Genomic DNA, 19,662 nt, shown 5'->3' on the forward strand with positions numbered 1-19,662 from the left:
CTAGGACTAGGTAGAGCTATCTGGAGTATGGTACCAGGAAATTTGGAGGTGATAAAAATGTTCTATATAGTGGTTACATGGGTGTATAAATTTGTCAAAACTTGTCGAAATGAGCCCCCAAATTGAAGCATTTTATTGTATACACTAAATCTCAATAAAGATTTTTTTTTCCCAGTTTTGAGGATGGTTAAGCAGCTAATGGGATAGACGATGGTGGACATTTCCTTGGTTTTAGCTGTTACAATTGAGGGAAAGAGAAAAATTGGGAGTGGATTGTATTATAATGAGAAAAGAGGCCCTGTGGGTATTTACCTCTGAGGAGGGTTCACTTTTTTTTTTTTTTGGCCGCATGTCATGCTTGTTGGACCTTAGTTCCCCACACCAGGGACTGAACCTGGCCCCCGACAGTGAAAGTGCCGAGTCCTAAGCACTGGACCTCCAGAGGATTCCCAGGCTTCACTCTTTGAGGGGAGGTTAAGCTGTGGCTTAGCTGAAGGCCCAGCTTCTGGGATTAACACAGAGGCAGTGCTCACAGGTTGGGGCGTGCTGACAACGGCAGCACAATGGCATTTCTGTGTGAGCTCTTCAGAGCTTTCACCCAACTCCATGTGGCCCAAGTGGCCTTGAGAAAAGGGAATTCAGCTGCGGCTTTGCGCTCAAACCAGCCTGGGCCTCCCTCTGCTCTCTCCTATCTCCTCCAAGAAGGAGGTCGCTTGCTCTGGCCTGGGGTGGGGAGAGTCAAACCACCAAACTTTGGGGCATCACGCATATCCCTCCTTCACAAGAAGGTGGTTTCTTCCACCCCATCCAACTTTACCTGCCCTTTAGATCTCCTTGAACAAATCACTGACCCGATGAGTCTTAATACTTGAACGTCTTACTTTCAAGTCACAGTTTAACTTGGTGCCTCAAAAGAAGTTATAAACACGAGTCTTTAGCTCAGGTGACTTAGGGCCACAGCAGACCCAGGAACTGATGAGCTGAGGAGGCAAAGGGCAGTCTGTCTCCTCCCCCTGCACCGAAAGATAGGAAACAGGCTGTGGGAGGGAGAGGCCTCAGCTCCAGTGCCCCTGCGAGATCCTGCCCCACGGCTTTCAATGACTTCCTGCTGCAGGTTGGGGGACATCGGCCGCTTCCAGCAGATCCAGACCCCTCTTGATTGTGCCCCTGCTCCTAACGGTTTTGCACAACACCCTGCAGAACTTCACCACTGCCATCCCCACCCACCACTGCCGCTCACCTGCCGACACCAACCTCAGCAAGGACGGGGAGCTGGACGCCTGGCTGCCCCGGGACGGGCAGGGGCGGTCCAAGATCTGCCTCCGCTTCACCTCCCCCTCAGCAGGGACCATCCTTTCCCAACGGCACAGAGACCAATGGCACGGGGGCCACAGAGCCCTGCACCCACGGCTGGATCTATGACAATAGCACCTTCCCTTCCACCATCGTGACTGACGTGAGGAGACCTGGACCTCCTCCTTCCAACCCCTGTGTCCCCATCTTACCATCCCCCCACACACACAAACACACAGACTGTGTGAACCTGACCTGAGTTTGTCTGAAGACCCTGGAGCTATGAAGAGCTCTGCCTAAATGCAGGTAAGAGAACAGGGGTTGGAGTTGAGGTCTTCCTGGTAGAGGAGGTTATGGAACTCCTTGCAGAAAGCTACTCCCTGCCCCTCCACCTCCACCAGAGAGAGAGATACTATTACTGGAGTTTGATATTCTACTTTGGTTTCCCTGAGAGGTTGCAATTCCACAGGGTAGGGAGGTGGGGCGGTGGTTCAGAGGAAGCTAGAAAGGAGGCATGCAGATAGTGGAGGGCAAGGAGGGTGTTCCTGAGCAGGGGATTCTGGGCTCAGAGTCCTAGAGACAAAAACAATTTCCTGACTTCATCTAGAAATAGCTCTCGGCAGCTGGGGCCAGGAGATGGAGAGCAGCCAAGGAACTAAGACGGGAAAGAGAACAGGGTTATGGGAGGGTCCTTTCATCTCTAGTGATTTAACACCCCTCCCCCGAAACACACACACAGTCGACTGTAGCGTCGCCCTGGCCTGCTAAGTGGTTCATCCGGCTGAATTCTGCACTTCGTAGCTGTCACATGGATCGTGCTCTTAACATCTGTGCTTGTCAATGATCTTTTGGTTGCAAGGAAGAGAAGCTCTCTCAAGTCAGCTCACGAGAAAAGGGATTTCAGGGAACGCAAGGGCAGGAAACAAAGCGTGTCCAGGCCTCATGGAAACCGGAACCAGGGGTTGGAGCACCAGAGACATCCCTATACACTTACTCTGTAAGTCTCTCCTCACCCCATTTCGTCTGTGTGCCCATTTGCAAGACAACCACTGGTCCCAGCTCTGATCCATTACCCCTCAGATTTAGGGCCTACCACCAACCAGAACATGTCTGTGAATCTTAATTCAGAAAAGGCTTCAACTGGCCCAGCTCAACACACTGGGGAGCAGCCCATCCCCAGCCCAGCAGCTGGCTCAGGTGTCCACACTTCATCTAATCACCATGCCAACGGACAATACAGTGGGATTACGTGGTCCCTTGTCCTTTAGTCAGGGCTCTGCAGAAAAGATGCCTTGAGAAGAGGCTGTGGTCGAGCAGAGCCCCCAAACTCGCCTGACGCAGCATCTGTCTGAAAGTGATAAAAGTTAAGCCACACTTCCCACTAGACAGACCCAAGCTGCAGAAGCAGAAGGTGACGAAGGATGGCTAGTCCTCCCTCTGGGCGTGCAGGCATCATAGGCCATCCCATCCCTGCAGAGTTGGGGAAGAACCTTCTTCATTATTCTCCAGCCTCAATCCAAATCCTGCGACATTCCCCTCCACCCACCTTAACGTGTATGTTATCAAGGCTTCCAATTCTGCTTTTCCATTTCCCTTCTTAGAACTCTACACTCTGCTTTCCAAGTCTGACAATACTCCGGGAACTATCAACCTGGCTGCTGTTCTTCTGTTCAAAACAGCAGGCAGTTTGATCCAAAGCTCAAATTTCTTGCCCTCTGGAACAAAGAATCCGGGTAAGTGTGCACCTTAGCTTTCCTTCTAGATGGAGGCTTGGTAGTAACCTCATCATGTTTGGTTTCAATGACTGACAAAGCCAGATGCACACAGTCTTCCTGAGTTGTGGGGAGATGCCAAGGATAACCCAATCCTCTTCCAACAGGCACTGTGAATGGGGCCATTCTCCACCACCACACATGGACACAGGGCACTAAAAGGTCTATTTCATAAACACAACCGGGATACTTCTTCCTTGGGCCAATAATGCCAAAGGCTGCACCAGAGACCATTTCATTAGGATAATAGGCAGCTTACATGCATAACCTAATGTGAAGCTGGGCCTTCTGAGTTGTGAAGCAAATGAAACGGCTCGCAAGTTATCAGGGGTCGCATAAGCAAGAAGCTTAGTCGCAGTGAAGGTACTCCTCCCAGACCACAGGGCTGTATCTGGTAGGCACAATGGCACAGGTCACCTGAGAAACATAAGTCTCAGCCTGCCTCTTGGAAAGAACTCCCAAATGGCCCAGTATCTCAAAGGGATACTTCTGCACTCTAAATGCAAAGCAAAAAATAAATACATATAATAAGAAAAAGGTGCTGTCTCTGGGTTCCGATAAAAACTCTGTCTGAGCTCTTCTTCTTTTCTTCTGAATTAAGGTATCCTAAGTAGTAACCAGCAGCTTCTATCTGAACTATATTAGTCAAGACTCTTGTTTGCAAGTGGCTGCAATTCAACTCAAGCTAATCGGAGCATGAAGAGCGTGTATAAAGGCTCCCATAACCAAACCACGAGATGAGCAGAGGCAGGGCTTGCTCTAGGAGCTGTGGGAATCAGGGCCATGCGAGCAGGACCCTTGCTGGCTCTCATCTTTACTTTCCTTTGCATGTTGGGCATGTGACTCTGCCACGGATCCTTCACAATGTGGCCATTGACCATTCTGGGCTCACTCCTAATAACTGTCTCTCCGCTTCAACTTTGAAAAATTCTAGGAAAGACTTATTTGCTGGCCTGGCTCAGGTGCCCACCCCTGGGTCCAATGACTGTAGGGCAGGGAGGGCGTGAGTTGTTATGAATGACCGGCCTGAGTCTCCCGTTCACTTCTGTTTTGCAGATGAACAACAGTTACCATTTCACTGCTCTAATTCCTGGTGCCACTGTCATTCAGTTCCTCTTCTTCTTTCCCCCGAGGCCAGTCTCACAGCATCTGTCATTTATCACAGCCTTTATCAAGTTAGCAGTGCAGAGCTTTCCTAGGCAGCAGTTCTCTGAGTCTCCCTCAAATCCACCACTGCTTATTCCTAGACGTTGGTTCCTGTTACTGAGAAAGTAATTCTATATACATGAGGCCCAGGAGCACACAACTATATGGTCCTCAAGTCTCAGGTGCACGTGAAGAGAATATATATAGTAAAAGCCAGTGCTAAACCTAAGGTGATGTAAGCCCCACCCAATTGTTGCTTTTACGGATGACAAGCACCTTAGGGCAGAACAGAGCAGCAGAAAAATTCTTTCTGAGTACATATTGTATACTCATTTATCAATTCCTATTCTGGACGACACCCAGATTTCATCACCAGACTGCATACAGATTTTGTTCTCTTTGCACGCCTTGGTTCTCTTTTTTTTTTTTTTAACAAATCCTTATTTTTCCATTTTCTCTAAAATCGATACACTTATTTTTTTAAATTTTATTGATGTATAGTTGATATACAATGTTGTGTTAACCTCTGCAGTACGGCAGAGTGATTCAGTTACACATGTGTATATTCCTTTTCATATTCCTTTCCATGATGGTTTTTCACAGGTTATTGAATATCGTTCCCTGTGCTACACAGTAGGACCTTGTTGTTCATCTGTCCTCTATACAATAGTTTGCATCTGCCAATCCCACACTCCCAGTCCGTCCCTCCTCCAGCGCTCCTCTGACCTCTTACCTCTTTCCTATACCTCTTGCTTCTCATATTTCCATTCCTCAGTTCTGGTCTATCATATCCCTAACTCCACACTACAGTGTGTCCCACATGCATCTCCGCGGTAGTATTTCATTCACAAGTTTCCATTAAAGTACTGTTAAAAATGAATTCCCAGGGCTTCCCTGGGGGCGCAGTGGTTGAGAGTCCACCTGCCGATGCAGGGGAGGCGGGTTCATGCCCCGGTCCGGGAAGATCCCACATGCCGCGGAGTGGCTGGGCCCGTGAGCCATGGCCACTGAGCCTGTGCTCCGCAACGGGAGAGGCCACAGCAGTGAGAGGCCTGCGTACCGCATTAAAAAAAATAAAAAAAAAAAAAAAGAATTCTCAGTCTGACACAGCCCCAAAATCTTTTTTAAATAAAAATTATATCGGATAACACAGAGAACTACAGAATAGCAGTTATTTGAATAAAACAGCAATAAAGTCCATTGCTCTTCAGAGAAAGTGTTCAAATGCCAACCACCCAAACTTTACATCATATGGTGTGTGCACAGGGTATTAAAAGTCTCACTGTAATAATTAAATTCACAAATAAGGATTTCTCTCCAATCAAATCAAGATTATCAAGTAATTACACTTGAAGGATGAATTCATTTGGATATATATTAACACATCTTAGGGAGCATTCCCTAAACGTCCTGGTCATCCCTGCCCCCTTTCCTTTTTCTTCTGTTAACAAAAGAAATGAGTTTTAAAATCCACTCAAAAGTATACAAAAATTCGCTTTTATGTAAAGGAAATACCACACCTATTTGTCATTTTGATTTAAGTCACATCCTTTAAGTCACATCCGTCAGTGTGACTTTTGATTTTAGTATGATTTTCCTGCAGGCTGTGGAGCTGTTTTACTCCACCTAGAAAGGAAGTACTTTTAAAAGGAGAATTTTTTTTCTTATATTCATTAAAAAGAGCAACAAAATTTAAACTATTAGTTGAGGTATCCAATTGCCATTTATTCAGGATTGCAAATAACTACACCCCTCTCAAATTTGCTTATGGAAAGTTAACGGAAGAATGCAAAGGTATTTCACAGAACCCAAGGTCAAGAACTTGAGCCCAGCCTTATGAAAGACTGGGATCAGGTGGTTGAGGAAAACCAGGAGAGCTGAACTCTCTATCTTCACCTCTCAGGGCACTAAGATCTCACCTCCACTTCCCTCTGACTAAATTACTGCATTCTTTTCCCCTGTGCCCCTCCTTCCCTCCCCTTCCCCCCTCCCTCCTTCTCCCCCTCCCTCATCTTTTTCTCCCTCTCCCTCTCCCTCTCCCTTTCCCACTCTCTGTCTCACGATTTCTCAGCTCCCCTTCATCATTCCAAACTTGGTCCTCCCACCCCAACTTTGGGTGTCCTTAACCAAGCTTGCTTCTCTGAGTCGCTTTTCCAAATTTGTAAGAAACGAACCTGGGGACCTCCCTGGTGGTCCTGTGGCTAAGGCGCAGTGCTCCCAATGCTGGGGGCCCCGGGTTCAATCCCTGGTCAGGGAACTAGATCCCACATGCCTCAACTAAGAGCTGGCACAGCTAAATAAATAAATATTTTAAAAAAAAAAAAAAAGACTAATTAGCTCTGTCCAGCTCCAGGGTCAGTTTTCTTCAGCTGCACCCGGGGAGGGACAGGTGAAAGAGCCCTGAAAGAGGGTGAGGGGTTAGTGTTCAGAAAAGGGCGAGTAGTCTGAGCTGTCATCCCAAAAGATACCTCTTACATGTTTTGAAATAACTTGAATCATTCTCACTAGGAGAAGATGATGAGAAAGAGTGTGTGACTTAGGGATGCAAGCCCTCCTTATGTGCCTGTCCTAATCCAAGACCCTCAGCCCACCAGGAGAGAGGGAATGGGCTGCTGTGGGGCTGGCCCATCTCTCCTTGACCCCAGTTCTTCCTTCCTCACAGTGGGACCTCTTGTGCACACACAAGACCTTGCCACAGCTGGGTCAGTCCATCATCATGGCTGGAGTACTGGTCGGAAACTTGACGTTGGGGATCATGGCAGACAGGTCAGTGGTGAACAAAGCTGGCTCAAGGAGCAAAGGCATAAGCCCTCTAGGCTGGACACAGAGGGGAGACTGGCATCCCTGAGAACACAGAGAGGGACACAGGACTGATCCACCCAAGCCTGACCACGTCTGGAAATTCTGTAGGAGTCCCACAACCGTCCATCAGCACTTTCCATGTCTTGCCTCATTTCAATTCCTCCTCACAATACCCTTGTGAAGCCAGCATGAATGGTACTATTAACTGCATTTTACCAATGAGGACGCTTAGGTTCAGGGATGTTGGATAACTTGCCCAAACTGCCTAGAAGGAACCCAAGAAAACGATGTTGTTAATTCTGAGGAGTGGAATTGAAAAGAAGAGAACTTTTCACTTTTCATTACTATATTATTTGAACTTTAATGATAATTCATTACCTTTATAATTGTATAACCTAAATAGTTAATGTTTACTTTTTTAAAAAGTACAGTCACACAGCTAATAAGTGGCCAAAGCAGGAAAAGAATCCGGATTTTCCAACATCCTGAAGAAGTCACCTCCCACCACTCTGCCTTATATGTGACATGTGAGTGTCACAGAAACAAAGACCTAGGAACCAATAACAGCTAGAGACAAGCTCAGATCAGCCACAACTGTGTGCCCATGAGGAGTTATACAAACTCTCTTAGACTTGGTTTTTCCATCTATAAAATAGGGGTTATGGTGAGGGTTAAATTAGTAGCTGCAACTCAGTGTTAATACCCTAACCTTGACTATCTTCCAAGACCATAAAAAGATCATGGGATGAATACTAGGAGGCAATTTTCTAAAGAATAATATCTAAAAATATTATAAATGTCACAGCAGACATTTCAGCAGACACAATCGGCTTTATTATTCATAAAATACAAGCCACAATCATATGCATTTTGCAAAATGATAAGCCTTGCATAGGTTTCCCAGAAATAAAAATCACATAAACCAAGCTCATAGATATAGAGAACAGATAGGTAGTTGCTAGAGGCAGGGAGTCAGGGGTGGGCAAAATGAATGAAAGGGGTCAAAAAGTCCAAATTCCAGTTATAAGCGAAATAAGTCGTGGGAATATAATGTACAGCATGGTGACTCTTACTGTATTGCGTATTTGAAAGTCGCTGAGAGAGTAGATCTTAAGTGTTCTCACCACACACACACACAAATTGTTGTAACTACATGGGGTGGTGTATTTTAAGTAGACTAATTGTGGTGATCATTTCACAATGTATACAAATATAGAATCATTATGTTATAGACCTAAAACTATTATACTGTGGTATGTTGATTATACCTCAATGTTTTTAAAAAACTCACAAAAGGCTGTCTCCTAACCGGAGTCACCATCGACCAACATTCAAACAATCAACCACACCCCAGAGCAGTAGTTCCCAAACCTTGGGAGCTTGTTAAAAATCAGGTTTCTAGGGCTTCCCTGGTGGCGCAGTGGTTGAGAGTCCGCCTGCCGATGCAGGGGATACGGGTTCGTGTCGCGGTCCGGGAGGATCCCACATGCCGCGGAGCAGCTGGGCCCGTGAGCCATGGCCGCTGAGTCTGCGCGTCCGGAGCCTGTGCTCCGCGACGGGAGAGGCCACAACAGTGAGAGGCCCGCGTACCGCAAAAAAAAAAAAAAAAATCAGGTTTCTAGCTTACCTTCCAGATATCCAACAGGCCTTAAGTGGGGCTCTGGTATGTGGATTGTTTTCAACACACCCTCTATGATACTGATGAAGGCGCGTGGCTCTCTCCGCAGAGGTATGCTGGGATGCGTCAGGACCCTGGACAGCAGCAACCCAAGGATCCTCCCAACACCAGGTCCCCTAGATGCCAGCCCTCACCCAATTATTCCCTATCTCCCATCTCAGCATCTACCTGATGGGCACAGGTGGGCAGCCTTACAAGCAGCTGTTAGATTGCCCAGGGCACCAAGGATGAGACAGCCAGGGACATGGGGCAGGGGAGCAAGCAATGTGCTCTCCAGACCCAGGTTTCCCCTCCTTTCACAGGCTGGGCTGTCAGAAGGTGCTGATCTGGAGCTACCTGCAGTTAGTCTCAGGGACCTGTGCTGCCTTCGCACTCAACTTCCCAACCTACTGCGCGTTCCATTTCCTCTCAGGCATGGCTGTCGGGCGCCAGCAGCACTTCCATGACTTTGAGTGGGAGGGAACCCGGGAGGGCCAGGCTCGTGGGGACTCCTCAATCACAGGGATCCAGTGAACCAGCAGACCTGACAAAGTCAAACCTCAGTTCCTTCCCTGAGTACAAAGTGGAGTCTACCTGTTCCAGCCGATCCTGACCTATCTGGGCCTCTCCTGGAGTAGGCAGTGCCCCGGGCAGAAAAAAAAGATAAGATCATGACCTCTTTGGTAGCTCTGATTACTGGGGGCTGGAATTCATCCTAGATATTTAGGGATCATTGTAAGGATAAACTAAATAAAGGCTCAGAGATTGGAGTGGGGTTGCTTAGAGAAGCCAGTCACACAGGGAGTCTTGAATTCAACATTTCTTTATTCAATACAATTTTGAAAGGCATTTAATTTGTGTAACATCCTGCACTGGGAATACACAAGTGAACAAGAGGACACTACCCATGACCTCAAAGAGTTAATAGTTGACTGGAGAGAGTGCCAAGCAGTTACAAATTGGTTTACTAAAGGCTAGGATGAGGGCCATCCTGGGTGATGTGGGAGTTCAGAAGTGGAGTGTTCAATCAGGACTTGGGGAGCCAGGAACTCTCCCCAGAAGAGGTGACAGCTAAGCTCAGAACTGAACGAAAAGTGAGACAGAAAGAAAGGAGTAAGGTTCTGGGGCAGAGTTCTAGACAAAAAGAATAGGGATTTCCCTGGCATTCCAGTGGTTAGGAGTCCAAGCTTCCATTGGAGGGGGCCTGGGTTTGATCCCTGGTCAGGGAACTAAGATCCCACAAGCCAAGCAGAGTGGCCAAATAAATTAATTATTTTTAAAAAGAATATACAAGGCCCAGAGGCCAGAGAGCGACCCATTGGAAGAAACGACAGTGGTGCAGAATGGCCTGAGGGTAAGGCTCATTCATCTCTATTTCCCAGGTCAAGCAAAGGGCATGGCACAGAGTCGTCACCTCTAAATAACTGCTGAATTAAAATGAGTTGAAGGAGGTGCAGAGGGAGTGGCTGGAGGCCATTCAAAAGAGGTTTGGGAGAAGTGAGGAAACATGAATGTTGGGGTTGGGGACACTGAATAGGAGAATGCCTGGGAATTCAGAGTCTTCTAGCCCATTCCTTTCTCCACACACACGGAACCTAACCAGAGATCAAACCACCCTTGCTTTACCCTGTGAGGGACCTAGGGGTGCAGAGTAGGACTGCGCTCAAGAGAAGAGCCCTTCTACTCCAATGTGAGGAGCGTCCTCCTTCTGGAAGCGACAACCACCCCCAAATACACACGTACTCACACAGCCCTGACTTCAACCTAAGCTCTGCTCTTCTCCCCAGATCTGGAGTGGCTGCCCACCCATGCCCGGCCAGGTCTGGGCCTCTTATTTGGATTTGTCCCCACTGTAGGCCAGCTCTTCCTGGCTGGCATGGCTTATGCTGTGCCCCACTGGTGCCACCTGCAGCTGTTGGTCTCTCTGCCCCTCTTTGTTATCTTCAACTACTCCAGGTGCGTGGGACCTCAGGGTAGGGTAGAGGGTTCAAAATAAGTCACAGATGGGCATAGCATCTCCTAGAACACCTAGAACACCCACTACCTTCCCCCACTAGGAGTAACCCAAACTTTCCTGCCTGGCACCCTTATCTTATACTGTTTCTGGACTATTCAGTTCCATGGACTTGTCTGTCTATTCTGGTGCCAATAATATTGTTTAATTCTTAATTAATTTCAGTGTAGCTCATATAAGATTGTCTTCTATGGACAGCTTCTCACTGTGCCCTTTACCAACCTTGAGACAGGACACTGTACTTCGGCACATCTCTAAGGAGAAAAATGCCCTAAAAAGTGTCACTAAACATTGTTGATTTTATGAAGACTCCTTGGGGGATGGAAGAGATGCTCATATCACATACCACACAGCCAAAACACTTAATAGGCATTTCTGTTGTCCCTCAAATCCATTCTTGGGGGCTTCCCTGGTGGCGCAGTGGTTGAGAGTCGGCCTGCCGATGCAGAGGACATGGGTTCGTGCCCCGGTCCGGGAGGATCCCACATGCCGCGGAGCAGCTGGGCCCATGAGCCATGGCCGCTGAGCCTGCGCGTCCGGAGCCTGTGCTCCGCAACGGGAGAGGCCGCAACAGTGAGAGGCCCGTGTACCGCCAAAAAAAAAAAAAAAATCCATTCTTGGCTAACAGTCACTTCTTCTCCTCTTTCTCTCTCCTGATACTTCCTCCACATAACTGCTAAAATCTCCTCCTAGGAATTCATCTCTGGCTGTATATCTGCATACATCACTCAGCAAAGCAAAACTCTTGGCATTAATGAATGCTTCTTTCTTATAATTCATCAGTTGTTACTTAAGCCTCCCCATGAGGAGGGGTCTCTCCAAAACACCCTCTCCCAGTGCAAACAACTAATCAAAGTATGCGCCTATCAAAAGCAGGTCCCTTAGGGCAGGGAATTGGAAGGAGGGGAAGAGGACCTATGGCGAGGTAAAAACATTGTTTTCTCCTAGGGGTGTTGGGGAGGGGTCCTGGAATGGAACAATGAGGTCCTAGAGCCGAAAGGTTTCCAGCCAGAAAGGACACAAAGGTCAATCAATTATTTTTTAGGGCAACAAAGGAGAACAAAAACATACAGAAATTAGAACAAATTAAAGACAAAAAGTAAGATGGTATCAATAACTCAAAATATATGTCACAACAATAGATATAAATAGATTAAACCTACCAGTTAAGAGGCAGAGATTGTCCAAGTTGATTTTATTTAAGTCTAGTTCATGAAGTTTACAAGAGACCCATTTAAAATGTTAGACCATGAAAATCTTAAATGTGGAGAAATAGAAAAGGTTATACTAGACAAATGTTAACCAGAAGAAAGTTAGGTAGATATAGAAGCCGAAATAGACTTTAAGACCAAAAAAAGTACAATGGTTAAGAATATGGCTCAGAATTCCCCAGCAGTGCAGTGGTTAGGACTCGGCGCTTTCACTGCTGGGGCCCAGGTTCAATCCCTGGTTGGGGAACTAAGAGCCCACAAGCCGCAGGGCGTGGCCAAAAGAAAAAAAGAATATGGCTCTGGTATAAAAGGTAACTAGTCCAAATGCTCAGTCATCTTATCTATAAAACACAATAATAATAGCACCAGAAACAGATTAAATAGAAAACAAATGTATAAAAAAGAGGGTCAACAAAACAAAAAGTCAATCTTTGAAAATATCAGTGAAATGGACAAATGCCTAGTAATAATAATAAAAAAAATAGAAAACTGGACACGAATAAATATTAGGAATTTAAAAAAACTGAACTATAGATCTAGAGAAATTAAGATGCAAAAATTTAATTAAGTAATTAAAGATGCAAAAAACTATAAACCAGTCTATACTGATAAATTTTTTTTTTTTTTTTTGGCTGCATCGGGGTCCTCGTTGTGGCTCAGGCTTCTCTCTAGTTGTGGCATGTGGGTTTTCTCTCTCTGGTTGGGCCACACAGGCTCCAGAGCATGTGGCCTCTGCAGTTTGCAGCATGCAGGCGCCCTCACTGAGGCACGTTAGCTCAGTAGTTGAGGCTGTGGGCTTAGTTGCCCCATGGCATGTGGGATTCTAGTTCCCCAACCAAGGATGGAACCCGCGTTCCTTGCATTGGAAAGCAGATTCTTTACCACTGGACCACCAGGGAAGTCCTGATAAATTTTAAATTTAAATGAAATTGACAAATTCCTTAAAAAAAAATATAGGAAAACTGATTCTAGAATAAATAAAAATTCTGGGGGCTTCCCTGGTGGCACAGTGGTTGAGAGTCCACCTGCTGATGCAGGGGACACAGGTTCGTGCCCCGGTCCGGGAAGATCCCACATGCCACGGAGCGGCTGGGCCCGTGAGCCATGGCCACTGAGCCTGCGCGTCCGGAGCCTGTGCTCCGCGACGGGAGAGGCCACAACAGTGAGAGGCCCGCGTACCGCAAAAAAAAAAAAAAGAAAAAGAAAAAATAATTCTGAAGAGTAAACTTTAAAATCTTGCCTCAAAGAAAACACCAGACCCAGATATTAATACAGGTGAGTTCCACCACACTTTTAAGGAACAAATCTTCCAATGTTATACAAACGCTGCCCCAAAAAAGAGAAAAAGGGAAATTATGCCAAATACATTCTGTGAGGTCAGGTGATCCTGAAACCAAAAGAGGATAGTTGCGAAATAAAATTACAGGCCAGTATTACTCATAAACAGATACAAAAATCTTAAACAAAATATTAGAAAAATGAATCCAGTGATGTATAAAAAATGATAATACATTATGACCAAGGAGAGCTGACTCAGGAAAGCAAGGGTAGTTTTACTTTAGAAAATATATTAATATCACAAAAATTAAAATATATTAATATAGATCTATTAATCTATATTAATAGATTATCATCCCAATAAAAACAAAAAATATTTAATAAAAATTAGCATCCATTAAAAATAGTCTTAGTAAAACAACAATAGAAGGAAATTTAAGTTGATATGGAACATCTACCAAAAATCCACAGCAAATATTACTTCTTGATGGTGAAACATTAGAAGCACTGTCTCTTTTTTTGTATTTTTTTAAATTTATTTTATTTATTTTTGGCTGCGTTGGGTCTTCGTTGCTGCGCGGGCTTTCTCTAGTTGCGGAGAGCGGGGATTATTCTTCGTTGCGGTGCATGGGCTTCTCATTGCAGTGGCTTCTCTTGTTGCAGAGCACAGGCTCTAGGGTGCGTGGGCTTCAGTAGTTGTGGCACACGGGCTCAGTAGTTGTGGTTCGCAGGCTCAGTAGTTGTGGTGCACGGGCTTAGTTGCTCCGCGGCATGTGGGATCTTCCAGGGCCAAGGCTCGAACCCGTGTCCCCTGCATTGGCAGGCGGATTCTTAACCACTGCACCACCAGGGAAGCCCTAGAAACATTCTCTTTAAACTTGGGAATAAGACCAATGTGCCTGCTGTCTCCTCCTCTATTCAACATTATCCTGGAGAGTGTGGTCAATGCCTAGGATAAGGATAACAAATAACAGAAATAGGACTGGAAAGGAAAAATCAAAACTACCACTATTTAGAGAGGATATAACTGTATGTATATAAAATAGATAACTAATAAGAACCTACTGTATAGCACAGGGAACTCTACTCAATACTCTGTAATGACCTATGTGGGAAAAGAATCCAAAAAAGAGTGGATCTATATATAGGTATAACTTTACTGATTCGCTTTGCTGTACAGCAGAAACTAACACAACATTGTAAATCAACTGCACTCCAATAAAAATTAATTTTAAAAATCTATATAAAAATCTAAAATTATTAGAAATAGTAAAGTTTGGCAAGGTGGCTAGATAGGTCAATAAACAAAAGATCAACTGCATTCTCTACTCTTCTAAAAATTAGACTTTTTTCAAGAAAAATTTTTAAATTATATTAAAAGGTATTAAAGAAAATGTAAATAAATGTATTATGTGCATGGAGAGGAAATCTCATAATATGTCAACTCATAATTGACATAAGATGATATTAAAATGTTAGTGATTCCAAGATTGATTTATAAATTCAATGCAATTTTGATCAAAATCCCAATAGATAGGACTTCCCTGGTGGCGCAGTGGTTGAGAGTCCACCTGCCGATGCAGGGGACACGGGTTTGTGCCCCGGTCCGGGAAGATCCCACATGCCGCGGAGCAGCTGGGCCCGTGAGCCATGGCCGCTGAGCCTGTGCGTCCGGAGCCTGTGGTCCTCAACGGGAGAGGCCACAACGGTGAGAGGCCAGCGTACCGAAAAAAAAAATCCCGATAGATATTTTCAAGAAACTAGCAAGCAAATTCTAAAATGTATGTAAAAGTGCTGTGGACCAAGTATAAACCAAGGTACTTTTTTAAAAAGGACAGAGGGGAAGGACTTGCCCTACCAGAAATCAAGGCATATTATAAACTCTTATTATAAAATTGTAGTAATTAAGATAGTGGATGCTGGAGCAGGAAAGAACAAATTGTCCAGTGGAAAAGAATAGTAAGCTCCAAAACAGACCCACACGTAGGAAAACTTGCAGAGGAAGCACTGCAGATGATAGGATAAAACGTGGCCTATTTAACAAATAGTACCAGGACATCTACTAACCCATCTGGGAAATAAATAAAATGCAATCATATTTCAACCTTAAAGAAAAGTTAATTTCTGCTGAAGAGGGGAGGATTTCTGAAGACATAAAGAAAAAAAGGCTAACCAAAAAAGGCACATTGATAAAGTTTTCTACGTTGGATTTTTTTTTAATCCTGGTCATTTGTTTCACTATAAACAAGGTGAAAAGAGAAAAAGAAGGCATTTACAGGGATTTGTACGCAGCATTTATAAAGAACTTCTGGAAATCTATTAGAAAAAAAGGACTTCTATTTCCATTAAAATAAAAAAATAACATTGACAATAACCCCCAAAAAGTATAAAGTATTTTTAAATATCCTTAAAGTATTTTTAAACGTCCACCAAAGAGCTGGAATAAGAGTCAGGGAAAACTAGGCCAACCATCTAAGGGAAATTGGGAGCCCAGAGAGTTAAGCAGAGCACCTGAACAAACACTATACATAATGAAGAAAGTCATGTGCATTCGCTTTGATCTTAGAATCAACTGTTTAACACAGTACTGGGGGTCCTGGACAGCACAGCTCTCCTGGGAAGGAAATAAGCAATTTAAAAGACAAGCGTTTAAAACATCATTATTTAGAGAGTATATGATCATTGACCTAGATAAACCAATAAAATCAATAAGCAATTAAAACTAATAAAAGAGTTCAGCAGGATGCTGGATACAAAATCAAATTACCAAAATGTCAATAGCGATAACCTAGAAGCAATAATCTAGAGAAATAATCCAGAAAATGACATAGAAAATCTTTGAAAATGAAGACACCATTCAGAATAACACCAAAAGCTAGATATTATCAGGAAATTAACAGAGGACAGCCAAGACTTCCATGGAGAAAATTTCTGAAACATTTTTAAGATCACAAAGATTATTTTAGTAAGTGGAGAGACATTCCACACTCTTGTTTAGAATGACATAATAAAGATGTCCATCCTCTCGAAGTTAACTCTTAGAAATTTATAGAAATTCAACAGAATCTAATCAGAATTTCAATTAGATCATTTTTTAGGAACTCCAAAAACTTACTCTAAAATTTATATGGAAGAAAAAAGACCACAATTGCTAGTCAATTCTGAAACAGAAAAGCAAAGAAGAGAGTCTCACTCTACCATCTATTAAGACATACAACAAAGCCATGGCTTTCTTGGTGCAAGAAGAGACAAGCAGAATTGAAGAGAGGGCTTGGAGATAGATAGAGATGGAGATGCAGACGCAGATGGAGATGGAGATGGAGGGGAGCAGGGAGTGGGAAAGGAGGGGGAAAGAAAGGGAGAGGGAGGAAGAGGAAGAGAGAAATATGGTAGCTATATCAATTTCATTATATCAAAAAGGACTTCTGCTTAGTGAAGGACACAATGGACAAATTTAAAAGACAGAGTGGAATTCCCTGGCGGTCCAGTGGTTAGGACTCGGCGCTTTCACTGCCAGGTTCCAGGTTCAATCCCTGGTCAGGAAACAGAGTGCTGAGTGTAATGAGAAATAGAATGATCTATTACCTCTACCATTTAGGTAAGTTAAAATATTTGCACACAAAACAATACACATTTTACAAGAACATATACAAATAAAAAATGCAGGGACTACCGTGGTGGAGCAATGATTAAGAATCCGCCTGCCAGTGCAGGGGACACGGGTTCGAGCCCTGGTCCGGGAAGATCCCACATGCCTTGGAGCAACTAAGCCCGTGCACCACAACTACTGAACATGTGCCACAACTACTGAAGCCCACGTGCTTAGAGCCCGTGCTCCGCAACAAGAGAAGCCACCGCAATGAGAAGCCCGTGCACCACAACCAAGAGTAGACCCCGCTCGCCACAACTAGAGAAAGCCCACATGCAGCAGCAAAGACCCAATACAACTAAATAAATAAATAAATAAATAAACCTTAAAAAAAATGCACATCAAACACAATAGAATGGTTGACTTTGGCAAGGAGGGGATTAGGAGTGGGTAATGATAATAAAAGGAGTAAACAATTAAGGGGGGGGGAATAAGGGAGCCTTTCAAGGACAAATGATAATAGAGGGTAAGGTCATGAACTGAGGGTTATGAGTAACTCAACCCTCTGCCTCTGAGATCCAAAAAAAAAGTAGAAAAAGAGAGTGACTGGGTAGCTTTAGATAAGATGATCAGGGTAGGTCTCCTTGGTAAAGATCAAAGGCAAACACTAAGGAATAAATGAGGAAACAAAGGGATAGGGCACAAGATAAGAACTTCGTAGGCAAGGAGCAATCATGTAGGGATTTAGAAGGAGGTCAGATTTTATTCTAGCATGATGAGATATCACAGGATGTTTTTAAGCAGAGGGTGAAAATATCTGAGTTACAGTTTTAAAGATCACTTTGGCTTCCTCATGGAGAATAGGCTGGGGATAGAAGGACCAAGAGTGAAAATGGGAAAACCAGTCAGGAGGCTACTGCAATAGTACTGTCAAGAGGTGAAAATGGGGACTTCCCTGGCAGTCCAATGGTTAAGACTTTGCCTTCCAATGCAGGGAGTGCGGGTTCAATCCCTAATCGGGGAGCTAAGATCCCACATGCCTCGTGGCCAAGAACAAAACAAAACATAAACCAGAAACAATATTGTAACAAATTCAATAAAAGACTTTTAAAAGGGTCCACATCTGGGCGTCCCTGGTGGCACAGTGGTTAAGAATCCGCCTGCCAACGCAGGGGACACGGGTTCGAGCCCTGGTCTGGGAAGATCGTACGTGTCGCGGATCAACTAAGCCCATGCGCTACAACTACTGAGCCTGGGCTCTGGAGCCCACGAGCCACGACTACTGAAGCCCGCGCGCCTAGAGCCCATGCTCTAGGGAGAAGCCACCGCAACAAGAAGCCCGCGCACTGCGATGAAGAATAGCCCCCGCTCACCGCAACTAGAGAAAGCCCACGCCCAGCAACAAAGACCCAACGCAGCCAAAAATAAATAAAAATAAAATAAATAAATTTTTTTTAAAAATGGTCCACATCCAAAAAAAATCTTTAAAACAATAAATAGAGGTGAAAATGGCTTCGCATGAACTGGAGGGCAGTGGTTGTAGAGATGGAGAAGAGGAACTGATTCTGAATGTGTTCTGGAAGAAGAGCCAACCAAATTCATATTTTGGATGTGGGGAAATAAGGGAACAGGAGGTATCGGGGATAATTACAGATACTTGAGCTTGAGCAACTGAGTGGTTAGAAGTGCCCTGTGCCAGGATGGGGAAATCTGAGCAAGGATTTGGAGGTAGAAACGAAAAGTTCTTGGCCATCTACAATTTGAGGGGCCCTTTGGACATCCAAATTAAGGTGTTAAGTAGGAAGCTAGATATAGCATCTGGAGCTTGGGGGAGAGGTTGGTTGGGGACATGTTCAGTTATACAGCAGGTTCAAACTGGAACTGGAACCCAGGCTTCCTGGTTCCAAAACCATTTGCTTCCAACTTTCCTCTTAGCCAAGGTAAGTGCAAGCATTTGGCTGTGTACGGAATGTGAAAAAAGAAAACACCATTGGCAGGCAGAGTTAGGGCACCCACAAGCCTCACCGGCCTCACCAAGGTGCTCTTCCTCTCCACAGGCAGAGAGGTCCGAGTGTGACACCCACCTTGGCCAACATAGGCAGCATCCTGAGCCCACTGGTGGGCATGACCTCTGAGCTCTACCCTTCCCTGCCTCCCTTCATCTACGGAGCAGTCCTTGTGGCTGCCTGCCCCATCCCTGTTCTCCTGCCAGAGACTCTGGGGCTGCCACTGCCCAACACACTGCAGGACGTGGAGAGAAGGTACGTTGCCCGCTCCCCTCCCCTCCCTACACTCAGAGCTATAAGGCCCTCACAAATCCTTGATCCAGCCCCATTAAACAAAAAAAGGCCAGACCCGGGGGAGAACAGGGACTTACCTGGGGTCATTCAGCTGGACTCTGGTGAAGCCACAGCCAGAATCCAGGCTTCCTGCTTCCTTTGGCTCCTGGTCCTGTTCTCACAGATAGGCTGAGTCCCCTAGAATCCTTTCTGGGACTCTTGGAAATAGTGGGAGATTTGGTCATAAAATGGGACAGCTGAGCACAAACATCTAAAAAGCATCCCCCATCTCTACTCCCACACCCTGCTTCTCCTTCCCCCGTAGGTGGAAAGAGAAATCGGGGCACATGCAGCAGAGCAGCAGATGGTCCCACTCCAGTCCTCCTGAGAAGTGAGAAGGGGCAGAGAGTGGCCAGAGCCCCTGCATCTCCTGTACGTCCACACCAAGTGGAGGAATGGAGAAATGGCAGGCAGGGGAAGACGGGAGGGACCTCTACTAGACCTGTGGTTCCAGGGAATACTTCCCCTGGGCCCCCCACTCCTAGCCAGATCCACCCTACCATTTCATTAAAAGTAGCTATGCACAACTTCTCCCACTGTTTCCACAGAGGCCGCTCCACT

The 19,662-nt window shown here is 45.2% G+C and overlaps 1 pseudogene; it reads left to right on the top strand.

Annotated features, from left to right (window-relative positions):
- Nucleotides 1-349: 349 nt before the first annotated feature.
- Nucleotides 350-19,436, top strand: LOC137231076 (solute carrier family 22 member 6-like; annotated as a pseudogene).
- Nucleotides 19,437-19,662: the final 226 nt, after the last annotated feature.

Source organism: Pseudorca crassidens, chromosome 9 (assembly GCF_039906515.1).
Source record: "Pseudorca crassidens isolate mPseCra1 chromosome 9, mPseCra1.hap1, whole genome shotgun sequence".
Taxonomy (NCBI): Eukaryota; Metazoa; Chordata; class Mammalia; order Artiodactyla; family Delphinidae; genus Pseudorca; species Pseudorca crassidens.